This window comes from Ursus americanus, chromosome 29, assembly GCF_024610735.1.
Source record: "Ursus americanus isolate L20-20 chromosome 29, mUrsAme1.1.p, whole genome shotgun sequence".
Taxonomy (NCBI): domain Eukaryota; kingdom Metazoa; phylum Chordata; class Mammalia; order Carnivora; family Ursidae; genus Ursus; species Ursus americanus.
The window spans coordinates 12415890-12442998 of NC_142155.1; the positions used below are offsets into that span (position 1 = coordinate 12415890).

The following is a 27109-nucleotide window of genomic DNA, read 5'->3' on the forward strand; positions in this document are numbered from 1 at the left end:
TAGGTATTTTATTCTTTAAATGTTTATTTATTTTTAAGATTTTATTTGAGAGAGAGAGAGAGCGACTGAGCACGAGTTGGGGGGTAGGGTCAGAGGGAAAGGGAGAAGCAGACTCCCCGCTGAGTAGGAAGTTCAACACAGGGCTTGATCTCAGGACCCCAGGATCATGACTTGAGCCAAAGGCAGATGCTTAACCGACTGAGCCACCTAGGTGCCCCCCCCTTTATTTTTTAAGATTTATTTATTGAGAGAGAGAGTGAGCACAAGTGGGAGCACAAGTACTGAGCACAGAGCCCGACTTGCGGCTCAATCCTGTGACCCTAAGACCATGACTCGAGCCGAAACCAAGAGTTGGACATTCAACCAGCTGCACCACCCAGGTGCCTGGTATTTTATTCTTTTTTGATGCAACTATAAATGGGATCGTTTTCTTCATTTATCTTTCTGATAGTTCATTGGTACTATATACAATAAACACAACAGATTTCTGTATATTAATTTTGTATCTGGCAACTTGACAGAATTCATTTATTAGTTTTAATAATTTCTTACCAGAATCTTAAGAGTTTTCTATATATAGTATCATGTCATTTGCAAATAGTGACAGTTTTATGTCTTCCTTTCCAATTGGGATGCCTTTCACTTCTTTTTCTTGCCTAATTGCTGCGGCTAATACTACCAGTACTATGCTGAATAAAAGTGATGACCGTTTTAGAGGAAAAACTTTTAACTTCTCACCACTGAGCACAATGTTAGCTGTGGGTGTGTCATATACGGCCTTTATTATGTAGAGGTACACTTCTATAAATAATTTATTGAAGTTTTTATCATGAAAGTATGTTGAGAAAGAGTTCCATATTTTGGGCATCCCTCCCAATTGTGGAGTTACCATATCTGGGGTAGGGTCCAGGGTGAGGCTGTGCCTTTGCCTCTCCTACCATCTCCACGTTTCTCTTTTATCTTTTGTTATAGAAGCACTGTTCATCTAGTTCTCCGTTCCTTTTCAGAGGGTATCATTCCATATAAAGATATGTTTGTTGTGTCCATGGGAGGAGGTGAATCCAGAGTCTTCTTATGCCACCATCTTGAATCCCCCTTCTAATAACCACCATTTTAAACCTTAATAATCACATCTAAAGACTGTACAGTAGGGGCGCCTGGGTAGCACAGCGGTTGAGCGTCTGCCTTCGGCTCAGGGCGTGATCCCGGCGTTATGGGATCGAGCCCCACATCAGGCTCCTCTGCTATGAGCCTGCTTCTTCCTCTCCCACTCCCCCTGCTTGTGTTCCCTCTCTCGCTGGCTGTCTCTATCTCTGTCAAATAAATAAATAAAATCTTTAAAAAAAATTAAAAAAAAAATAAAGACTGTACAGTAATGATTTTTAAGGAGAACAAATCAATGTAACCTTTATATAAGACATTCCCCATTTCATGGATATAACCCCTTTATGATAGTTTCCTCTATACAGATATTCTTAGTGTTCAGGGTTTAAAGATCATGTTCCAGTATAGACTCTTAGTCAAGTATGGTTAGTTCTCTATCTCTTAGTTTACTCAGATATAAAATAGGTATTCATTCATTCAAACATTTATTAAACACTTACAATACACTGGGAAATGCAATAGGCACAAAGTATAGCTAAGCTTGCCTGCTTTGGATTCCATCTGTTTCCCTTTTTCGCAGATGTAGTATTGTCTTGATAGTGATCTAGTTTTGATGATATAAATTAGGACAAGACCCCAAAGAATGGTAAAACAAAAGATGGAAAGATTCTCGATTCCTGAATGGTTTCACAGAGCACAGATGTCCCACCTATCTAGACTGCTTGGACTTTTATGCCTTATAACTCTTTGTTACAGCAACTGTATCTAACCTATACCCTAATATATCCCTATACTCTAATATATCCCTCTGCAGCCTATTTTCAAAAAAGCAGCCAGATGATCCTTTATGTTATATAATATTATTTGAAAATAATTCAAATTGTATTTCTTTCCTCCATTCCAAACCCTCAGTGGCTTCCCATGATACTCAGTAAAATTGCCTCACAATGGCCTCTATGATGACCTTATATAATCTAATCTTCCATAATTTCTCTGACCTCATCTCCTACCAGTCTGTTCACTTGGTTCCTTGCTATTTCTCAAACATACCAAATATATTCCTGTCCCAGGGTCTTTACATTTGTTCCCTGGAACACTCTTCCCTCCCAAATACCCAAATGAATCACTTTTCACCTCCTTCTAGTCTTAACTCAGATATTAACTTCTCAAATAGCTCTTTCCTAGCCACACTATCTAAAATAACAACTCTCAAAAAAAATTAAATAAATAAAATAAAATAGTAACTCTCCTTTCCTGGCACGCCCTCTTTCCTCCCTTATATTTTCCCTCAGCACTTATCTCCATCTAAGAAACTAAAGATTTTCTTTTTTTTAGTTTTTATTACGTTTCCCCACTAACATGTAAGCTTTATAAAGGTAGGAATCCTGACTACTGTTCGTAGCTGTATCCCCACTGCCTGACACACAGTATGCACTCAATTTAATATTTAACAAAGATTTAATAAATTAACATCGAATCTTCCATAAATATTAACTGTTATTATTTTTCTATCTAACCCAACCAACCTGAAGAAAGGAATAACAACACTGATATATGGAGAACAAAGACATGTATGAATAAACTTTTATAATAAAATAAACTTTTATTTATAATAAAATACCTTTACCAGCATATGTTCTAGGTCTGTTAGCAACTTTCTTCACTCTTCTTCTCCTATTCTAGTGTCTTTTTTGTTCTACTGCTAATTTTCCTCAAAACTGTCTCTTTTTATTGATTATTCTCTAAATAGAAATACACAATACCCGTACAGATATATACATGTACAGATGCTGATAAATCTGGTTTTCATTCCCCCTCAAAAAACAGAAAACAATGATTTTTATGTTTATGTATAGGTAGAAAAATTTCAAAGAAGGACTAAAGGAAAAGAAGAGTAGGCAAAAAGAGAAAGGCATGAAAAACCAGAGGACTCTCAGGGTCAAAGGGGATCTGATTCTCTTTTCATAAACTGCCCTCTTCCCATCACGGGGAGCAACTGCCACTCAGGTACAGCCAATTCTTGCTGGCCCAGCACTGGCGGACGCTTCTCAATTTTCAACAAGAAATTGGAAACTTTTTTCCTAAAGGTGAAATCTCCTAAACTTTAGATGTTGCCAACTAGTTCAAAAATAAACAAAAACAAAACAAGCAAACAAAACCTGTGTAGTTCAAATCAAATTCATCTACAGGGCAAATGCATTCAGTGTTTGCAATCATTCACACACATTCTTATGCTATTCAGATCCTCAGGCATAGGACCTTTCATGGAACAGAAAAAATCCTTGTCTGCCTTCTCTCAAGAATGAAAGAAGGTGAAGAAAGGGCTTCTCTCCTTTTACCCAGAGGATGCCTGGGAGACACTCCACTGTAAGGAACCCTCTGCTCTACCAGAAGCCATGAATTTCATGGCCCTCCTGCAGAGTCTGCTTGCTGGCTTAAAATCTGTCACTTTAATCTGAGCATTTGAAACTATAGGAATAAGCTGATTTACCTGAGACTAAATTGTTCTTTCTGCTCTTGTGGACCTGGTGAAGTAGCCTAAATGGAATAATTTGAGTAGGCTCCTTCTTGGGCCATTTTCTAGGTCCCTAAGAGAGAATTTAGCTGAGTAAACTACAAACTCCAGTTCAAAGAAGACAAACGGGAACCTCAAACAGAAACTGATTCTATACTAAATGGAAAATTTATACTGGAAGGCTCTTATACTGACAGGGAGAACAATCTGACAATTACCTTGTTATACCTCAGGAAAAGTGAGCTTACTTCCAAAGAAACAAAGTTACCTATTATTCTGACAGACGTTCTTGGCCCTCTAGAGCTGCTCTAACACAGTGGCCACTAGGCACATGTGGCTACTGAACAATTAAAATGTGACTTGTGTGACTGAGGAACTGAATTTTTAATTTTAAAGTAATTTAAATTTAAATCCAAACATTAATGCAGTATAAAGTATTTTTCACTTAACATAACTTTATTGTTTGATAGGACTATATTTTACTTTAATTGTTAAAAATGTAGTACCTTGAGATATGCTCTAAGCATAAAATACACAGTAGATTTCAAAGGCAGTACAGAAAAAGAACATAAATATCTCATTAATATGTTTTTTTATATTGATCACATCTTGAAATAATATTTTAGATATGCTGGGTTAAATAAAAACACTATAAAATTAATTTTACCATATATTTTTACTTTTTAAAATGCAGCTACTGGAAAGTTTTAAATTACACATACATATATATCTATTGAACATGTACGTTAGTCTAGGAATACCAAGCCATCTCTTTAACTGCTGGAAGGTATAGTTACTGCGCCAGAAATAGCACGAGGTCCATAAAAAACCATGCACAGTTTCTAAGATTATAGAGACGTTCACTCCAATCAGATCGGTTGAGAGACTTCCAATATCTACAAAGGGGATTCCAGGTATGGACATCTGGAAAAATGTGGGAGATGCTCCTACATCATCTACACTAATCCTAAAACAACAGCTAACCACAACCTTTTTTTTTTAAAGATTTATTCATTTATTTGACAGAGAGAGACAGCCAGCAAGAGAGGGAACACAAGCAGGGGGAGTGGGAGAGGAAGAAGCAGGCTCCCAGCGGAGGAGCCTGATGCGGAGCTCGATCCAAAGACCGTAGGATCATGCCCTGAGACGAAGGCAGACGCTTAACAACTCAGCCACCCAGGCGCTCCTAACCACAAACCATTCTGAACTCGGTCTGAATTCATGAGTGTTACCAGAAATCTAAAAGGATGTGGAAACATCTGAAACTAAGAGGCACAGCTTAGAGGTTCCTTAAGATGAACTGGAGACCACAGGGGATGATCAGATCCTCTCAGATACTAAAAAAACAGCCTACACTCAAACTGTGGACCCAAAATATATGCCCTGAGGATGTTCTTTCTCCTAAGGAAGATAGTAAAGGAGCTGAACGAATTGGAACTCTAAGACACTCCCTTTGCTAACCTAAGGAATAAAAGGATTACTTCTACCAATTATGGAGCCAACAGCTCCAGCTTCTAAATTCTATGCCCAATTTAGCAACCATGACACAAATGGGTTCAGAGGTTATAATACTGACAGTCTAAATAATGATGCCTAATCTTATGCAGTAGCTACTAAAGATACTACATAAGGCAAAAATCACCTATGGGCCAACTCAGCCTCAAAAATCCCTCAGAAAGGTTCCATGTTGGCAATCAATATACCATTTCTCAACGAGTAAAACACATTCACTTTGTCTTTCAACTTTAGGAAAAAATTCAGTTTCTTCAGTGGAACCCTATATAACAGAGTAAACTTGCATTTAGGGGCCATATTGTACACATCTTTAAAATGTTCATATTCGATGCTGAGAAACTCAAATTATGGCAGACTTACAGGAACTGATACCAAATGAAGGAACATTACATTCAAGCCCAACTTCACACTACAACAGACATGTGGGGACAGAGACTGACATTTAGAATCTGGGACCAATGGAGGAAAGAGCATCTTATACGTACAGTTAAATTCAAGTATGTTAAATAGGAATATGATGGGAACAAAGAAGGAGGTTACCTCAATCCATTTCATACTAGCTGGTCGGTTTTGTATCCATTTTCTTGAGCCTTCTCCTAATGAATAAGTAGGAAACTAAAAATAGGGGCACCCCCAGAAGCCTTCAAAATGCCACTCTTACAACCTTGTGAATAAAATATTCTTATAACGGTCAAGTTCTATAGCAAACTGAGAAGAGTAGATGGGTCTCTTGGGGGAGGGTGAGCTCAGGTGCCACCTTTTCTAAGTCCCACTCACTTAGGGCGTAGTTGAACTCTAATCTATACAGGCTCAGGACCTTCAAGTTTTAGAGCTAATCCTGACCAAATCAGACCATACAGCAGTAAACTGAGAACAATCAACCAGTGATAATCTGGATTAGCCTTGCATCTCTAAACTTGCCATCTGGTATAATTCTGGCCATGGTTAAGTCTGCATTGGGTGGTTCAGTCTAAATATCTGAGCTATGTTTTTATTTCTTTTCTTTAAAGATTTTATTTATTTATTTGAAAGAAAGAGACAGAGATAGTGACAGACAGCACAACACGAGGAGGAGAGGGAGAAGCAGGCTCCCGGCTGAGCAGGGAGATTGACGAGAGGTTAGATCACAGGACCCTGGGATCATGACCTGAACCGAAGACAGACGCTTAACCAACTGAACCACCCAGGCGCCCCTATATTTTTATTTTTTTATTTACATTCATTTCCTTTCTTATTTGGCTAAGGCCCTGACACCCTGTCCAGCTTCGTAAGCTCCCTCTTGCAGGGGCTAAACATGCTAAGTCACTGTATTATAACCTGCTCTAAAATGGCCAAGCCACCTGTCACTTGCCTAACTCTGAAGATCACACCATTTTTAGCTTTTAACTTTCTTTTTTGCCTTCACAATTATTCACATGCACAACACACTTTCATCAGTGACATCTCTCATTTTAAAAAGTGATTCACGGCGAAGACAAGCTTATCAGAATAATTACAGTAGAAAGGACATGTAAATTAAGGAAGAACACTGGTCTAGAAACTTTTGCTGCCACTGCTTACTCATCAAAATCAATTCTTGATGGCCAGCCATATGCTATACTGCCCAAATTACAGAAATATTTAAGAAGAGAATAAAGTACTAAATTCTTCTTTTAGGGAGAGGAGGAGAGGAGACCTTCAAAAGGGAAGATAATGAGAACAACTTGATAGGCAAACTGTATTTTAAAAAGCTGTATATTTCTCTACTGATATCAAAATATAGATCAAATAGCAATATCAAATTGAAACCAAATATAAGCATTCAGAACTTTTTGGAGTACCTACTACTACCCCAGTAGTTTTAACTATACTGTTGCATTTAATTCTCACAAAAATCTCAAAGAGCTATCATTACTCCACTTTACAGGCGAGGAAACTAAAGAGCAAAAAGTTTACATAACTTACACAAGATCATAGTTAGGAAATAATGGAAAAAGGACAAAACCCTCAAATGTGCCAAACTACATGGCCTAAATTTAAACTTGAGTAATTATAAAGTCTACACCTGAATTGTTATAGGAAATAGACTAAAAGATCTTCAAGTTATGAGATAAATATGCCCCTACAACTGAAATCAGAATACAGCATTAATGAAAAAAATTACCCTTGACAAATTAACCACATTTAATTTTCCATGTAATTAGTATTACTCTCTATGAAATCTTCAAATTTCTCACATTCCACACCCACAAACACAAAATCTGAAGTTTTAAAGGCACTGTTCTCTTCTAATTTCTTTAAAGTTTGATTTTGAACAGTTGTTGTCTAATAAAAGAGAAATATATTATTACTAATCTTAGAACTGGCACTTAAGAAGTAAGCATTCTCAAAACAAAACATTGTTCACTTTGGGTAACTGTGTTAATATGACAGAAAATCCATAGAAAAAATATTTTTTTAAACATAGACAGAATGTTGGTACCTTCTGAGAGTACTCCCATGGTTAACTTATTACATGAGAATGAAGTAAAGAGACAGAGAAAGAACTTTTATTGTTCATTATGAAACACTTAATGAAAGCTACCTCTCACATTGTATTTACAATGGGAAAATAATATTTAATTTATTGAAACCAGCTCATATAAACTTTTCAGGGACACATCCATGCCATAAATCAAACCTGACAGTAATAGAATACAGAATGCCTCTGAATATATCCTGTTATTATATACTTTAAAAAAACAAGAATGGGGGTGCCTGGGTGGCACAGTCAGTTAAGTGTCCAACCCTTGGTTTCAGGAGGTCATGGTCTCAGGGTTGTGAGACTGAGCCCCACATTGGGTTTTGCTCTGAGTGAGGAGTCTGCTTAAGACTCTCTCCCCCTCTGCTCCTCCCTGCTGTGTGCTCTCTCTAAAATAAATAAATAAATATTAAAAAACAAAACAAAAATAGCCCAAATGAGCAAAAATCAGTTACTTCTTTTAATATGAAGAGAAATTTGGAAAGAACCACAGTCATTATCTACTACCTAGTGCAGGGATCTGCCCAGCATCCCTTAAAATATTTCACCTTATCGGTTATCTCAACAAAGCTCAGAACCAGAACAAAGAATTACAATCCTCTCTCTGAAAAATATCCTAACAAACAATGCTTTCTTAAAAGTCTATGCTTTCTTGCTTTCTTAGGTATACCAGTAATTTTGATGTCAGGAGATCTGGATTCTAATCCAGACTCACAAAATCTTACTTTTCTCAAATGGAAATAATATTTGTAACTCCTAGGTCAAAAGGTAAGGCTTATGAAGATAATATATACGAATATACACAAAGCACTAAGCATGGCACTTCGTGCATGGTGTTCTATAAATAGTTGATATTATGATTTTATTTTATCTCATTTTTTCTTTTTTTTTAATGTATTAGGTTTTTATTTTAATTCCAGTATAGTTAACATAAAGTGTTTTATTAGCTTCAGGTGTACAATATAGTGATTCAACAATTCCCTACATCTCAATATTGTATCTCAATTTTTAAATATGCTTTCATTTAGAGAAATGTCTATTCAAAATGATGTAACTCAACTAAATAGGTTTTTATTATCAGTTTCAATTGTGTGGCTTAAAAATATTGTTATTTATAGGCCATTAGACCTTAAAGGGAAAACTGTTTGCTTCCAATTAAGATCATCTTAGCTCTTGGTGCGGAGAAAAACTAGGGGAAAAAGGAGACTGTATTTCAACCTTCTATTTAAAAATTTTTTCTACTGATTTCCTTAAAGACATTTCTTTGGTTCCCCCTGCCTGAAGGTCTATTTCAGAACTCTTCTATAAAAATGAGGCCTTTGGCAAGCATTTTATTATATAATTATTATACTTTGATATGAAACTTATTAATTTTACAGAACAGGACTGGTGACAGCCTACATTCTAATCTTATCTTACCTGAGGAAAATAATTTTCAGTAAGCCTGAGGTAGAATGAGGGTGGTTTTAAAATCTGGGTCCTTAATTCCAAAAGGCAAAAGTGATAGCAAAGGTAATACAGGCTTCCAAGGCCTGGAACTGTGACTGTCAGTAAGCCCTGAGCCTGCTGTTTAGACATTTACAGTTAGCAGTATTTCCAACTGAAGACCATGACTTACTGGCAACTTGAGACATCAAAGAGCGGATGTCAGAGATAACACTGCTCTAAAAAAAAATCATGAATGAAACAGCTGCATCCCATAAGACAACGTCAAGGGAATTTCAATGAAGGAATACTTCTAGGTCTGATTATATTAAGAACTGTAGCAAAAGGACATTTCATAAAACTTAACAGAAATTTTCCATAATACTATCAATTACAGATTATAGATTGACAATATAATTTAGAAATACTTGCTACATTACGGATGGTCTAAAGAGACCTAATCCCATGAAAGGAATATACTATAATTTTCTCAGAATGTTGTTTTGGTTGAGAGATAGTTCATAAAGATTGTTTCATCAAAATAAGAAGGAGAGATCTGGTATAATCTGGTATAATACGCCTAATACCCTGTATATTCCTGTTAAGAAAAAAGAGGCTAATTTTTATTAAATTTAGCACATTATTGATAACTAAGTATGTACTTGTTAAAATGGTGAAACCCACTGTGGAGTTGTTTCACTCTATTCCTTCTGAAAAATCTAGACCGGCCTAACAACTTGTGCTTTGTAACTTTTCTAAAAACTCACTGGGTTCGTTAAGCATTTTTTTTTTTTTTTGGTATCACCATTCTGCTTCTTACTTATTCATTTCTAAACTTTCTTCCTGACAAACAACTTGAGGAAAAGAAAAACAAAGAACACATTACTCATTTTAAACCTATATCCTCCCATCTCCATCCATTCACTTAAATACATACATGTATGTATCACAAAACTCACTTTTAAGCAGTTTTTCCTCAATACATAGAATCAAAGCAAAGGAAATCCTTGCCCTTTCTAATCCCTTAACAGTGCCCACTGTCATGGGTCTATATCTACAATAAACAAAGCTAAAATATAGGACAACAGAAAATTATGGAGGTAACCAAAGATGTATGAATAACTCTTACATCTCTTTTCAGTGTCAAATCCTGGCAAAGGGCATTTTCATTCTATATACTGAATGCTACAGCATCTGCTTCATTGTATATGAACATTAATATAAACTAGTACACAGTTCACCAGCATTTTACCAGATTTTTCACAGAAGTCTAAAATTTTAAAAATCTAAATTCCAGATTGATCCGGAATTTAACCAATGATACGCTTACAGAGCCTAAAACAGATAGAAATAAAGTATTTATATAGCAATTTTTGTCTGTGGTGGCCCTACACGTATTCAAATAAGGCTTACTTTGCTATTGAAAGATCACTGGGTGGCCACCTCTTTCACCCACTTATTACAGGTAAAGACAACTAGCTTATAGAGGTTAAGTGGCTTCTACAAATTAATGTCATGAGTCATCATAAGAGTTTGGATCTTCTGACATCAAATTCTATGCCTGCTGTCCACCACAAATTCTTAATTGCTCAGAGCACAGAATCAACACACTTAAAAAAAAATGCTAAGTAGAATTTGTAGGCATTCACTTTTTTTAATGAATTGTTACCTAAAAATAAAAAGACCTGCCTTTGAAAGGTGGGAAAGCTTCCTTCAGAAGCAGCAGTTATCTCTATTTGCATCGGAAAAATCATTTTTAAAAAATCTTAAAAGTTGAGGAGTTCATCACCTTCTACCACACACAACTGCTGGTTCTTCCAAAAGAGGTGTGGCTTAAAAACATCGGATCCTAAATTGTATTTCCCTTCACATTTATCTCTAATATCAATTTGAATAAGAAACTACCCTTTTTTCCTTGGTATTTCCCTTCTGTATAACAGAAACAGAAAATTTTAATTCCTACCTGACACAGACAACATAAGGAAGAATTTACTGTTTGTGGACTGCTTTGAGATTCCAGAACGAAATACATAATCCGGTTGATCTTCAACCCTAGAATAAAGGCAAACTTCACTTAAAGTATCTGCTTCAGCAGATGCCTTCAAAATAAAATACTATACCATTATTTATATAGGGAGGTTTTATGTAAATGAAAAGGGGGGGCCCAACAATGGTTAGAAAGTTCTTTTCCCCAATTCAAAAATTTAATACTTCTGTTCTCACATATTTTTCATTCAGTAGGCACACTAAATCTATTCTTAAATTAGTAGAAATTATATGCATTTATTAAAGAGAACAGAGACCCTCAGGAAAAATGATGCAATAATTTGCAATAATAAATATATAAAACATCAAATTATTAATGAATTTCATAAAATAAAATTTATTAAATTTCATTTAAGGTTAGCTCTTGGACTACCGTTTTTTACTGAAGGGCAATCAAATTTCCAAATTTTAACCTTATGTTTGTAAATCAGCCTTTAACAAATTTTAACACTTTATATTTCCATCAAGTCTATACTCAACCTGCTTCTTCTGACACTTAAGGTAAACATAATTCTTAAAAATTAAAGGTTCAATCAGTAAATGTAAGAGGTTTATTGCTACTGTCACTCTTTTGATAATATTCCCAGTCAAGGAAGAAAAAAGATGAAGAGATTTTATTAAATTGGAAGATGAACTAAGAATACTGAGTGGATACCTAGCTTACATAGAAAGCAGAGAGACTGAACTCTTCAGAGATTTAATGAAAAGTTAAACAGATTAAAGAGTCTCGATCTATGCAAAAGCAAAAAAAAAAAAAAACCTCATAAAACAATAAACAGTTTTAGAAAAAAAAAAGCGCCCAAGATTAGATACTGTAAATAGGATCATAATGGAAAAGGACGGGGGTGGGGGACATGGGGGCAATAAACGCAAAGCGACGAAACAGGGTACCAAAAGACAGCTAAAGATTAAGGGTGTGAGGGCCTGCGAAGGTAAGGTGGGGCATAGAATGAACTCCAGCGCAAACCGATGTTAAAGCAAACACACGATCAGAAACTCACAAGAGAACGAAGACGAAGTGCTGAAACGAGGAAAGAAGAGAGCCAAGGAAGAAATTATAGAGGCAAACTTGGTCGGTAAGGAGAGTCGGGAAGAGCCAAACTAGGGATGCACAGTGAGAATGAAGAAATTAAGGCGAGCAAAAGGATACATTGCCTCAACCGGGAGACCAGCGGAGCGAAAGGGCACGTGGGAGGAGGGGGATGAAAGAGCATAACCACGAAATGGGGGTAAAGGGAGGACAGAGCCCTGAGGACCGAGCCGACCGCGAAGGGCAGGCGACGTCTGGGTACTGGAGGAGTGAGGTTCAGGAAGAGCCGGCCGAGGGACACGCTGCAGGGGCAGAGACAGCAGGGAGCACACGGCGGGCGGGACGCCGTGGCTCTTCGCCACCCGGAGGGCACTCTGCACAGCCGTCCCCACCGACCTTCAGCGGGCCCGGGGCCGGGCTCCGACCGGGAGCGGCCGGGTGAAGGGCTGAAGGAGGCGAGCGGGGACAAGGAGAAGGAGGCCGCTTCCTGCCGGGCCCGTGGGAAAGAGGGAGGGGTCTTGGGTGTAGGGAGCCGGGGGAGACGGAGAGGACAGTTAGGGGCTTACCTTTCGCCCGGCTTGTCCTCCGCCACCGCCTGTTGGACGGAGGAGCTCGTTGTCCTGCTGGAAAAAGACGGCCCTACCCGGGTCAGCACCATCCCGCCCCGGGCCCCCTCACATCGCCATCGCAGCAACCGCAACCACCGCAGCAGAGAAGCCGGTTCGTCACCGCCGCTCGGCTACTGGCCCGAAACCTCCACCGAGCATGCGCAGTCGCCCCGGTCCCGAGGGAACCCCGGCCAGCCTGCGCTACCTGCGATCAACAGGTCTCCTGCCCTGCGGCCCCGCCCCCGGCCTTCTCTCGCCTCCCCACTCCAAACTGGTCCCTCCTCTCTCTAGGGCTAGGCCCCGCCCCTTCCAAGCACTGCGCCCCGCCCCTCCCCCTCGTTCCAAGCCTCGCAACCGCCGCTCTAGCTCCAGCGCCAACTGAGATTTCAAGAGATTTGTCCACTCTATTTGCCTCTCGTTCCCAAGTTCTCGCGAGAACGGGAGTTTTGCGTCAATAAAATGCGCGAGTCCCCCGTAGAAGGGTCGGGCTAGGAGTTTAAAGAAACAAGCTAAGAGGCTACCTGTGTTTTCTGCTGAAGAGGAGGGTACTGGAGGAGGGCAAGAGAGAGTGCTAAGACTTCAGCTCTTGTTCTTTATTCTTCTGTCTTCTTGACCTCTTGGCTGCGGTCCCGGATAAAGAACCCAGTCCTTGCGCTACTCACCTTGCGCAGTAGGAAAGGAAGCTGCGGGAGTTCCGCGCCGGCTCGAGACTGCTGCTTAGGGACTAGTTGCATTTTTTAAGAGATTTGGATGCTGCTGTGGTTACTGCTAGGTTACTGATGCCCACAAAGGCGGGAGGAAGGCGATGAAGTGGTCTTTAGCTTTGAAATTCCACTAAAAGAAGCCTATGATTTGGATAGCCCGTGAAGGATAATCCTTCAGTGACTTACTTCTTAACCAGCTTCTGAATCTAGTCCAGCAGAACCTTTTGTAGTGCATGAAGTTCAGTGTATTACTAAAGCGAAGTTAATGGAAAAAAGGAAATTGTGGCTGTAATGTGTGTTAAAAGTGATGTAGGAAAATGTATAGTGTCGATGGTTGTGCAACTATTAGTATACTTAATGATACTGAACTGTACTTTTGAAAATGTTTAAAATGGTTCATTTTGTATGTATATTTTACCACAACAAGAATGAATTCAAAAGAAAAGAGTTTCTGTACTTATTTGGGAATACAGCTCTTCCATGACTTACGACGGTTATGACCTTATAAACCGATCATAAATTGAAAATACTGTAGTCGAAAATGCTTGAAATACATCTAAACTACAGAGCATCATAGCCTAGCCTAGGCTCCCTTAAATGTGCTCAGAATACTACATTAGCCTGCAGTTGGGCAAAATCATCTAACACAAAGCCTATTTTATAATAAAGTGTTAAGTATGTCATGTAATTTCTTGAATACTGTGCTGAAATTGAAAAAGATAATGGCTGTAAGTCTATTGGTTGTTTACTCTCAGGATTGCATGGTTGATTGGGAGCTGTAGTTTGCTCCCTTTGCCCAGTATCATGACAGAATATCATATTGCATTTTGCTAACCTGAAAAAAGATCAAAATTCAAAATTTGAAGTTTGGTTTCTACTGAATGCTTATCACCTTCCCTCCATGGTAAAGACAGAAGTCTTAAGTCAAACCGTCTTAAGTAAGGGACCATCTGTAATGATGATGCCTTGCAGGCAGCCTAGGTCATCTGAGGGTCAAGTTTTGAATATAATATAACCTCTGGCTTTTCTTTTTTTTTTTTTTTAAGATTTTATTTATTTATTTGACAGAGATAGAGACAGCCAGCGAGAGAGGGAACACAAGCAGGGGGAGTGGGAGAGGAAGAAGCAGGCTCACAGCAGAGGAGCCTGATGTGGGGCTCGATCCCATAACACCGAGATCACGCCCTGAGACAAAGGCAGCCGCTTAACCGCTGTGCCACCCAGGCACCCCAACCTCTGGCTTTTCTTCATCTTAGTATGCATCTTTAACATGATTGTGAGTGCCCTATTATCCTATGATAACCAGTGTATTAGCATTTGCATGAATGATCTTTCCTGGTTCCTAATCTCTGTCTTTTCTTAAATAGCCAAATACCATTTTAATATCTTTCTCATAAGGACCTTTATTGTTTGTTTTGTGATTTGAATTCATAGCCTCAAAACTGAAAGCCTTTTTTTATTCTTTTAGTTCTGTCTCTTAGAAAAATATATGAAATATCCCATTATTTGCATTTCCACATCTATGCCTTTCCTAAAATACACCCTGTGCCAAGATTTCTTCTCTGTTACGTGTTCTTTTTATTCAAATCACATTTTTAAATCATCTATGCGCCAGACAGTGTACTAATTTTGGAGGATACCAACATGAATAAAACAGAACTTGGATGGAGTGTTTGCATAATTCCTTTATGATGTAATGTGTGTAGTGCAAAGCTAGGTGCACAGGGAACTGCTGGAGCTCAGAGGAGGATCATTAACCCAACTTAGGCTGGGAGAGGTCATGAGTCAGGAAAGACTTCCAGGAGAAAATGATTCCAGAGAGTTAATATGGGAGATGTGTGTGTGCATATGTAGGGGGGAGATAAAAAGGGAAAGGAATTGCTTGAACAAAACTGTGCAATAAGAAACTATCTTTGCACAGAACTGAATTAAACAAAGAGCAATTTGATGCACAATTTGAGGATGTGAGGTTAGAGAAGTAGGCAAAGGTCAGACCATGGTGAGCCTTTGAAGGATTTCAAGGAAGGATCAATTCAACTAGTATTTTTGATTACTATTCAGAGTGTGTCAAGCAATGTACTAGTTACTAGGGTACAATGAGGATTAAGAGTCATTCCCAATGCTCAGGGAATTTACAAATTGGTAGGGGGAGACAGGCAACTCAAATGCCAATAAATTGTACTAAAGAACTAAAATTGGGGTAGGCACCTGTTGTTTGGGGGCCCAGAAGAGGAGCATTGAACTACCTGGAAATTTAGACAACACTTCCTGGAAATTATTCATTAATAGAAGAATATAAAATAATCTCTTAAAGAAAACTAGAAAAATTATGATATCTCCTGACATTCAGGCTATTAGAGAATGTGTTGATCTAATTGTCAGATTATCTGGGTTCAAGTTCTAGATTCTGCAGTATATTGTGTAATCTTGAGAGTCTCTTAACTTCTCTAGGTCCTTGTTTTCTCTCGATAAAAAGAGAATCAGATTATAGTGTCTAAGGGCCTTTAGAAACTTTATGATTCTAAATTTACTTCCCATTTATCTCCTCAGGTTTTGAATCAGACTTCATGCTTCGTTACATTTTTGTGTCACATTTAATGTCCATTAAGCTAAGTCTTAAGTTATATATGTTATTTTCTTTACAAGTCATGAATACTGAAAGGATGCAAGGTTTGGGATACTTTCTATCCTGTAGTGAGTTTACATAATTTAACTTTGGCACAGAATGCTTTTGTATCTTTACTAAACTCTTCTAACTGGAGTATTCTCTTAAACTGAAGATCAGGTTATCTCTCCCCTACAAAGTTGCACAATATTGGCTCAGCTAAAGATTGAGACATGAGAAGAAATGAATATTGTAAGTTTGGAAATAGCCTCATGGAAATATGTCTATATTTGTCTGTTCCTAGATACTAATTCATTAAGCAAATAATGAATTGGCTTAAAATTTTCCTTCCTGGATTTATGATCTTTAAAATATTCTTACTGCTTTCAATAGGTTACTATCAACTTCAAATTTTAAATTAAAAAAAGTATAGTCAAAATTATTTCACTTTTTTCCAGAAATATGATTCTTTTGGGGATTTTATACAAGGAATTCTGAATTCCCTTAAAAATTATTTTTATGTTTGATAAGAATTGGAGTATTCTCTAATTAGAGTATTACAATATTAATAAAATAATAACACCCCTTCTGGGACAGTCACTCTTGTTTCTGTGTATAGATTTAATCATTTGTAGCTTGAGTGAGTGCCCATAGAACTCAAGGATAAGTTTTTTAAAAGTTATATAATTTAACAACAAATATGAGATGGGGCAAAACAAAGTTTCATTACAGAGCTTCCTTCATGGGTTGTTAACAGCTACAAACCAGAAAGGCAAATGTATTACTTCATAACTTAATGTTGTAACATTATTTCATGAGTTAATAACTATGGTCTTTCTGGAGGAACCACCATATAAAACTCAGTTACCAGTTTTTTCTTCCTGTAATGTAAGAGCAAACCATCAAAAAAATTTTTTTTCTTCTTTTTTTTTTTAAACTTATAACGTTGGTTGCTTCTGAAAGGGAAACTTGGAGCCTGGAGCGCTTGGTGAAGGGAGGGAAGAAGACTTTTTATTGCGTATTCTTCTGGGTTTGAACCTGGTGAATGTATTCAAGGAAAAAAAATGTTCAGTCTATGTGAAATAAATAGTTCTTAAAATGCTTATACAATAGTCTTTAATAATGATATTATGGGAAAAAACCCTGATAGCTACATAACTTATTAAACCACAGAAAGTTTCTTTATACAATGTGAAAGGAGCAGTCAAACAGTGGCTTTTGAGTTGCAACTCAGATCATCTGGATTTCCCAGACAGAATGTCTGCTTGGATCATTCAGAGAGAATCTATCAGACAGCAGACATTCCTCCCACCACCATCCCACTGAATCATTCCTGTAAAGTATAATTATCTAATATCAAGTAATAGTAATGAAATGATTTCTGCATTATTCTCTTCCTTATATGCTTGAAGCTTAACTTTTTAAAAAAATTATATTTATACTAGTTACCATTTGATCCGTGATAGCAAACGTATTAGGGCAAAAATCCCATTCTTCTGATGACTCAGGCATTCTTATCCTGAATACTGATCTTTAAGCCAACTCCACTCAGATAGCTTCTGCTTCATATCAGACCTCCTCACATATCAGACCTTATCACATACTACTGACTCCTCTTACTCAACATATCTCAAACTAGACTCATCCTGTTCCCCTTTCCCCAATCACACAGCTCCATTGCACGTAGTATAAAACCTTTGCAACAGCATAACTCCATTCCCACTCCGAGGCTTTGAGTCATTGTCATACATTTTACATGTATTTCTACATGTGTTATAAACTTCACAATATATTATTTTTGTTTTAAACAGCCAATTTTTTTAATTTAAATAATTAGATAAATTCTTTTGTATTTACCCACATAGTTGTCATTTCTAGTGCTCTTCATGTTTTTGTGTTGATCTAGATTTTCATTTGGTATCTTTCCTGGTTCTCCTTCCAACATTTCTTTTAGTGCAGGTATGCTGGTCATAAATACTTTCTGCTTTTGTATGTGTGAAAATGTCTTTGCTTTGTTTTTTTACAGGGTATGGAATTCTACATTGACATTTTTTCCTTTTACTGTTTTAAGGTGCTGCTCTACTGTCTTCTCACTTGCATTGTTTCCAACAAGAAATCTGCAGTTATCCTTGTCTTTGTTCCTGGTTGTGTAATATGCTCCCCCTGCCCCCATCTTTTCTTCAATACTTGTTTTAAGTAATTTGATCATGATGTGTCCTGGTGTAATTGTCTTCATGATACTTGTGCTTGAGTTTTGTTGTGTTCATGCATCCATGAATTTACATTTTTCATAAAGTCTTTGAATACTTTTGGCCATTATTTATTGAAATATTCCTCTCTACCTTTCTTTCCTTTTTAGGGGGAACTACCATTACACATATTTTAGATGGTTTACAGTAGTCCTACAGCATTTTTGTGCCCTATTTTATTTTTTCCTCAGGATTTTTTCCCCTCTATGTTTCATTTTGGATGGTTCCTATTGCAATGTCTTCAAGTTCGGTAATATTTCCTTCTATATGTCTACTCCACTGTTAATAATTTCCAGCATATTTTTTATTTCACACATTGTGGTTTTGCCATGTAGAATAGGGAAAATCATTTGATAAAAATTTTTATATTGCTCATATCTCTCTTTAACATGTTCAATATTTCCTTTAGTTTCTTGGTATGTGAATACAGTTATGTCTTCTAATGTTCTGTCTACTAATCTGTGTCTTGTTATCTGTGCCATTTCTGGGTCAATTTCAATGGTTTGATTTTTTTCTGTATGATAGGTTGTATTTTTCTGACTGAATGCCTGATAATTTTTTATTTGATTGCCAACATTGTAAATTTTATTTTGTTGGGTTTCAAATATTTTTGTATTCCTGTAAATGTTCTTGAGCTTCTCCTGGAGTGCAACTAAGTTACTTGGAAACACTTTGATCCTTTCAAGTTTTGCTTTTATGGTTTGTTAGGCAGAATAATAGCAGAACTTAGTCTAGGACTAATTTTTCCCTAATATGAAGCATAACCATTATGAGTACTCTCTGCAGTTTCATCATAGATGGCTCTGCCCTCATGAATAGTGTTAGTGCCCTTATAGAAGCAACCCAATAAAGCTTCTTTTCTCCTTCTGCTTTGTACAGATACAGTGAAAAAATACCATCTGTGAATAAAGAAGTAGGTCTTCACCAGGCACTGACTGTGCTGGCAACTTATTCTTGGACTTCCAGCCTCTAGAACCATGAGAAATAAGTTTATGTTGTTTATAAGTCTTCCAGTCTATAGTATTTTTTTTTATAACAGCTCAAATAGACTAAGACAGGAATGTAGATGCCATAGGGCTTTTTTAGTGTCTTAGCAAAAAATAAGGGGGTCTTCCAGTTTCCTAGAAAATTTTTGCTTTAGATTGTCCTTACCACAGCATCAGGATAAGAAATTAGAAGGGATTAAAAATTGAAGATATCCTTTCTGAAACTCTTCTTTCTCTCAAAGATACTTTCATAAAGTAGAAAAGGTTTGAGCTGAATTACATCTAAATGCAGAAAATAATTACTGAATAAATATTTAATTTTGTCCAGGGAGGACTATTCTTCTACTTATCAATTTGGTAAAATGAAAGGCTACTGTTTCATTTTCAGATTTGAAAAACAGTGTGAATCTGGGCTACCCATGTAACCATCTTAGCCCTCAGTTTCTACGTCTGTATTGTTAGCAGGATGCTAATGTCATAGACTCCATTAGTCTGCGATTCACCTGTGTAAATAATCTTGTCAGTTTTAGTGAACGTATTGTTTTCATTCCTTTCATTATACTTTGATGTTTTCTCAGGATATTTCATTAAGCAGGAAGGGGATGAGTAGAGTAGATTTGGGGACTATTTTGGTCTGCTCAGGTTTTTTTGTTTTTGTTTTTTAATTTTTGTTTTTGTTTTTAGGGATGGGGATAGGCAGAGGAAAAGGGAGAAAGAGACTTAAGCAGGCTCCATGCCTAGCATGGAGCCCAACTTGGGGCTTGATCATACAACCCTGAGATCATGACCTGAGCTGAAATCAAGTTAGATGTTTAACTGACTGAGCCACCCAGGCACCCTGCTCTGCTCAGTTATTTATAAATCTTCAGTGTGAAATGTGATTTATTTTTTCTGGCTATAGTGACTGAATTTATGGAGCAATCACAAATGCTTCCTATGTACTGTTCTGGCATAGGAAGGTATTCATGTTACATTGAGTTTTTTTGGCATATATGTTAGTATAAGAGTTCCTTTAATTTAGACTACATATTTTGTTCTTCTTTCTATCTGTGCATATTGCCTTGTACAAAGCAGACTTCAATAAATATACTTTATGCTTTCACATACTTTAATTTAATGAAACAATTAAGAATGAATGGTAAGATAGTATTTAATTTAGAATTCTGGGCCTCTGCAAAAAAAAAATTCAAATAGAACTCACTTATATTTTTTTAATCTTTAAAGAGTTAATCTATTATTCTTAGATTTGCTAGACACAGTACAATAATAGGGTAATAAAATTAGTCTTGGTTGAAATCAGCTAACGAGTCCTTTGTAAACAAATTAATAGACTATCTTTCTTACATACAGAGAAGGTATAAAATTCAATGTTTGACAATTTTTTATTTAATTTAATTTATATTTCTCTAAAGATTTTATTTATTTGAGAGACAGAGTGAGAAAGACAGCAGAGCAGGGGGAGGGGAAGAGGGAGAAGCAGACTCCCCACTGACAGGGGAGTCAGAATAAGGGCTTGATCCTGGGACTCTGGTGGGTCTGCTTAAAGCAGATGCTTAACTGATTGAACACCCCAGGTGCCCCTGATTTTTAATTTTAAACGAAGATATTATTTAGCTCATTTTCTCTTTTTCTACAAGACAAATAACAGAGCTTTAATGTTCCCAAGCTGATACATTCAAGTCTCTTGAACACAGTAATTTCTACAAAACTGTATTTCACTAGAGGGGAAGCAAGATGGCAGAAGAGTAGGGGACCTCATTTCATCTGGTCCCTTGAATTTAGCTAGATAACTATCAAATCCTTTTGAACACCTATGATTTCAACCTGAGATGTAAGAAAAAAATTGCTGGTATTCTACAAATAGAAAAGCAACCACTTTTTGCAAGGTAAGAGGTGCAGAGAAGTGAATCAGAGGAGATATATCAGAAGATAAATGGTGGGGGGAGGGAGTCTCTGTAAGCCAGCTACCAGAAAGTGGTATAGGCCCAGCGTGCAAAATTGGAACCTTTAGAAGTCTGCTCCAGTGAGAAATGTCCCTGTCTGAAAGGTGCTCAGGTGGCAAAGCAGGGCAGAATCTTAGGTGGGACAGTGTAGTCTTAGGAACCCCAGGGTCACAGAAAAAAATGGGGTGCCTGAGATGGCAGACTTCCTAAGCACTGGAGCAGAGATACTGGTTATGGTTAGCAAGCCCAGGAGGGGTCTCTCAGCTTGGTTCTCCATAAAATGCAAACTGTGGCACAATCAGGTGACCACTCTCTGTGCAGGTGGCCTATGAAGGGCAGAAATGCAGTGATCCTCTGCTTCCCCCAGGAGGACTGGTGAGGGTGCACACCACAGGAGTCTGCAGAGTTTGACACACAAAACTGAAGACTGCTTATCCCTGAGGGTTTACTGAAGAGAGGGGGCAGTGGTTGTGATCATTCAGCTCCAGCTCCCGGGCTGGAGATCAGGGCGAGTCCATTTTTATTTTCATCCTCTAAAGAAGTGCAGAAAGCCTTCAGGGAACAAAGGCCACATAAAGCAACCAGAAGGAGCTTACACTGAACCCAGCCCCCTGGCAAGGGGTGGTGCAACTCCACCCAGGCAAAGACACCTGAGAATCAGCACAGCAGGCCCCTCCGCCAGAAGACCAGCTGGAACAACAGGCAAACACCAAGTTTATGAAGCACACAGGACTGCAAAACTCCAGCACTAGAGGAAAATAGTATATAGAATTTGAGGTTTTTTCTCATGATTCATTTATCCTTCAGTTTAAAATTTTCCTTTTCTTTTTTTCCTTTTCAACTAGCTTCTTATTTTATCAACTCTTTGCTTTTAAGACTTTTTTTTAACTTTCACTTTAACATTTACATTTTATAGATATATTTTTCATTTTTGGCTTCCTTTCACTGTGTTCAATTTTATTTTTGTGCATATATATAAGTTTTGCTTTCTTCACACTTTTGGGATTTAGTGTCTTCTAACAAACAGACCAAAATACACCCAGGACCAAGTGGATTACCCTGTTTTGTCCACCTGGGAGATTATATCCCTCCCCATTTTTTTTTTCTTCTTTTTCTTTTCTTTTTTGGTTTCTGATCTCTTTGGATTTGTCTAGTGTGTACTTTGCTTGGGTTGTGGTTGATATTTTTTATTTTGTCCTCTTGATCATCCATTTTTCTCTGGGCAAAATGACTAGAAGGAGGAATTCACAACAAAAGAAAGAACAAGAGGTAATATTCTTTGCCACACATCTAAGTGATATGGATATAAGTAAAATGTCAGAGCTGGAATTCAGGATAATGATTATAAAGTTACTAGCTGGGCTTGAAAAAAGCATAAAAGACCCTAGAGAATCTCTTAGTGCGGAAATAAAATATAATCAGGTAAAAATAAAAAATGCTTTAATGAGATACAGTCTAAGTTGGATACCCTAACAGTTAGGGTAAATGAGGCAGAAGAGAGTCAGTGGCATAGAAGACAAGTTGATGGGAAGGAAGAAAGCTGAGGAAAAGAGAGAAAAACAACTAATGGACCAAAGGGGGGCTTTAAGAAATCAGTAATACCATAAAGCGATATAATATTAGAATTATTGGGGTTCCAGAGGAAGAAAAAAGAGAGAGAGGGCCAGAAGGTGTATCTGAGAAAATCATAGCTGAGAACTTCCCACTCTGGGGAAGGAAACAGGCATTCAACTCCAAGAGGTTGAGAGAACCCCCCTCAAAATCAATAAAAATAGATCAATAGTGAAGCTTACAAATTTCAGAGATAAAGAGAAAATTATGAAAGCAGCTCAAGACAAGAGGTTCTTAACCTATAGGGGTAAAAATAGGCTGGCAGCAGACCTATCTAGAGACCAGGCAGGCCAGAAAGGGCTGGCATGATATATTCAGGGAACTAAATGAGGAAAACATGCAGTCAAGAATACTTTATCCAGTAAGGCTGTCATTCAGAATGGAAGGAAAGATACAGAGCTTCCAGGACAAACAGAAACTAAAAGAATTTGTGATCACTAAACCAGCCTTGCAAGAAATATTAAAGGGGATCCTGTAAGTGAAGACAGAGTCCAAAAGTAAAACAGACCAGAAAGAAACAGAGACAATCTACAGAAACAAGGACTTTACAGGTAATACAATAGCACTAAATTCATTACTTTCAAAAGTTATTCTGAATGTAAATGGGCTAAATGCTCCAATCAACGATACAGGGTATCACATTGGATAAAAAAGCAAGACCCATTGATATGCTATCTACAAGAGATTCATATTAGATCTAAAGACACCTCCAGATTGACAGCGAGGGGTGGAGAACCATTTATCATGCTAATGGTCATCGAAAGAAAGCTGGGGTAGCAATGCTCATATCATATAAATTAGATTTTATTTTTTTAAACAAATTTTAAAGATTTATTTATTTGACACGCACACACACACACACACACACACACACACACACACACACACACAAAGAGTGAAAGCAGGCAGAGGGAGAAGGAGAAGCAGGCTCCCTGCTGAGCAGAGAGCTTGAGGTGAGGCTCAATCCCAGAACTTGGGGATCATGACCTGAGCTGAAGGCAGCTGCTTAACTTGACTGAGCCACCCAGGTGCCCCAACAAATTAGATTTTAAACCAAAGACTGTAATAAGGGATGAAGAGGGACACTATATCATACTTAAAGGGTCTATCCAACAAGAAGATCTAACAGTTATAAATATTTATTCTCCTAACTTGGGAGCAGCCAAGTATATAAACCAGTTAATAACAAAATTAAAGAAACACATTGATAATAATACAATAATAGTAGGGGACTTTAACAGCCCCCTCACTGCAATGAACAGATCATCTAAGCAGAAGATCAACAAGGAAACAAGGGCTTTGAAAGAACAGTCACATGTAGAAGAATGAAACTGGACCATTTTCTTATACCATACGTGATATATAACATTAATAAAAGAAAGGAAAAGAACCATATGATCCTCTCAATTGAAGCAAACTGACAAAATACAGCATCCTTTCTTGATTAAAACTCTCCACAGTGTAGGGATAGAGGGAACATACCTCAATATCATAAAAGCCATCTACGAAAAGTCTACAGCAAATATCATTCTCAATGGGGAAAAGCAGAGCTTTTCCCTTAAGGTCAGGAACATGACAGGGATGCCCACTTTCACCATTATTGTTCAACATAGTACTAAGAAGTCCTAGCTTCAGTAATCAGACAACAAAAAGGAAATGGTCAGAAATTCTGCTTAAATAATGGTCTGCATTTTTAATAAACATTTCTATGTAAAACATATCAAACATATATAAAAATAGAGAAGTATAAAGAACACCTAAGCCCTTACACCCATCTTTGTCAGATCTATTCACCTTGTCTTTTGTTTTTCCCTTTGTGACTTTCAAAAGCAGTGGGTTCACTGCTTTTGAAACTGATTCTTGATGCTGCTTATGTTAGGAATTTTAGCCATGTTTCAATAAAGTCATTTCTCATTGTCATGGAATGTTTACTTTTTTTATCAAAACAAGTTATTATATATATAATACAAACTGATTATACGATTATGCAGGCTGCATGCTAGTTATATTAGTTTTATTTAATTAGTTATTATTTGTATAGACAATATAATATACTTAAAATAATTTAAAATAATTCTGACTCTTAAAAACAAACTAAACTTTGGCTTAACTTTTGGCTCAGCTGTGGACCTCTGGGCAAGTTACTGTCCTAAGTTTCTTTCTCTTTGAAATGGTGAAATAATGACTGTTTAATGGACCTTTGGTGAGCTTTATTATGAGCAAAAGCATGTAAGGTGCTTGGTTGGCTCAGCACCAAATGCATGGTAAGTATTCAATACAAAATTAACTCATTTGATTTCAGGAGAGTTTTTTCCTAAAGAAGATTACACTCCTTTATGTCCTTGAATTTAGGAAATGAAACACTTCTTATGGTATTTTATGAATTAAGAGTGTTGTCAGCTCCCAAGTAGACAAGAACTGATTATATTTCTGCCTATGAGAAAGGAGGTGCCCAACTTGCTGTGTCTCCTTAAAGCCTCACCCACCCTCCAACCCTCCAGGCTCTCCTTTGAATCAGGTGTATCCCTGGCTGGAGGGAGGAATGGCACAGAAGTTGTATCACTTGTCACTGTCACACCACAGGCTGCTATACAGAAAACATACCTGTGGGTCTAGTCTTTTCTTTGAGTGGAAAGAAGCGTATATGCTCCCAGTGCTGTTTTTCTTCCAGGTGGAGGAGGAACTTCTCAGTTGGGGTCACCTTTAATCATCATAGACCCACACTTCCAATTTCCCACTCCCTAAGTTTGGACACTGCTCTATGCTTTGCAACAGCTCACAGCCTCATCAAAGTTGAAATGAACTAAGATTTATTTACCTTGTATAACAAACAGGCAATGTTGTTTACAAGAAAACAAAAAATGATCCTGTTGACAATGCATCTTTTGGTCTGTTAGCCTCGGTGGCTGTGCACTAAGGAAGCCATGACGGTAAACTCTCCGGGGCATTCAGCCTTCAGCAGTAGTACTTATGGAGATTACTGGTTTGCTGAAATATGAATATAAAACACCTGACTCATCAAATGATTTCCTAGAATAGTTAACTGGGTGGAGGCTCACCAAGTTAATAACTAAACCCAACCCACGAGTCTATTGGCAAAGGACATACTTATGCTTAATAACTCTGTATCCACCCAGAAAGATAAAGAGGCTTTGATATCCTGCTCAGTTGACTGGGAAGAGGAACATGACTCATTAGTACTAAGCCAGTCTTTTGGAGACTGTACCACAACAACCGTGAGGCAGATGATGCATCGAGAAATAGAATTTATAAAAGAGAGAAAATCTTGTGCAAGAGAAACATAGGGCAGAGCAAATAATCCTTGTATTATGAACATTATGAACATGTGAGTCAAGATTTATGCAGTTTTAGAAAAAGAAAAGCTAAACACCTCTGCTGTAGAACATTTCCTATCTAACTATATTGTTATGTGATCCAAGGTATGTAAAGAATCTAGCCCAGTAATCTGGCTGGCATTTAGTGTCACTCAATATTTGTTTCTTTCCATCATCTCTGACCTTTGCTTTTTATTTTAATTTTTTTTAAGAGAGTACTTTGAGAGGGTACTTCTATATAGTTTTAAGTTAGTTCATATTTCTAAGGTATTAGTGTTTAAAGTTTAGCTCTCTGTTCGTTTTACTATTAACAATAATTAAAAATGACAGCAAATTTAGTCATCTGTATCAAATTTCCGCCATATGGTTCAGAACCCATATGGGGGAACATTTTGGAATGAAGACTGTTAGCTCACTTTGGTATACTTACTATGATTTTGCCTAAAAAAATCCTGGTACATCAGCCAGAACATGAATTTTAAAATATCACTGGTAACTCTGTATAGTTACTCATTTTTGAATGCTAAACTACCAGATTTGACATTTTAAATTTGGAACCAATCTTTCTAGTTCTTTCCCCGAGAAAATAAATAATGCTTTGAAATATTAGCAAATTTCAGTTCTTCCACAATAAATTATTCCGCAAGCTTAGAAAAAAATGATTCCTCAAGTACCATTAAAAGTCATTGCATTCTGAATCAGGGTGACAAATACTCTCACACATAAAACCAAATGTATACAAGGAACGAACAATTTAAAATATTTGAGTACCTCTTTTTCAACTCCACCCACTCACCTAGTTCATGTTCACTTAATGTGTGCAGGTAGTGGTTCTATATATTTAGGACTTCATTAAACTTAAATGTATGAAATAACCTCAAGATAATTTTTTCTCAATAACATTTAATTATTGTTAATCACTTAATGATGTTT

The 27109-nt window shown here is 37.3% G+C and overlaps 1 protein-coding gene across 7 annotated transcripts in view; it reads right to left on the reverse strand.

The window, feature by feature from the left end:
* Positions 1-13013, reverse strand: part of FAM135A (family with sequence similarity 135 member A) — a 126008-nt gene extending 112995 nt beyond the window's left edge. For 2 of the 7 annotated variants that reach the window (XM_045803291.2, XM_045803313.2), the window contains exons 1-2: positions 12702-13012; positions 11023-11111 (exon numbers count right to left, since the gene is read on the reverse strand). The gene's annotated coding sequence lies outside the window, so the exon portion shown is untranslated. Of the gene's footprint in view, positions 1-11022; positions 11112-12701 lie in introns of all 7 variants that reach the window. The other 5 variants (XM_045803272.2, XM_045803302.2, XM_045803322.2 and 2 more) reach the window with 5 other exon arrangements.
* Between the last annotated feature and the right edge of the window lie 14096 nt (positions 13014-27109).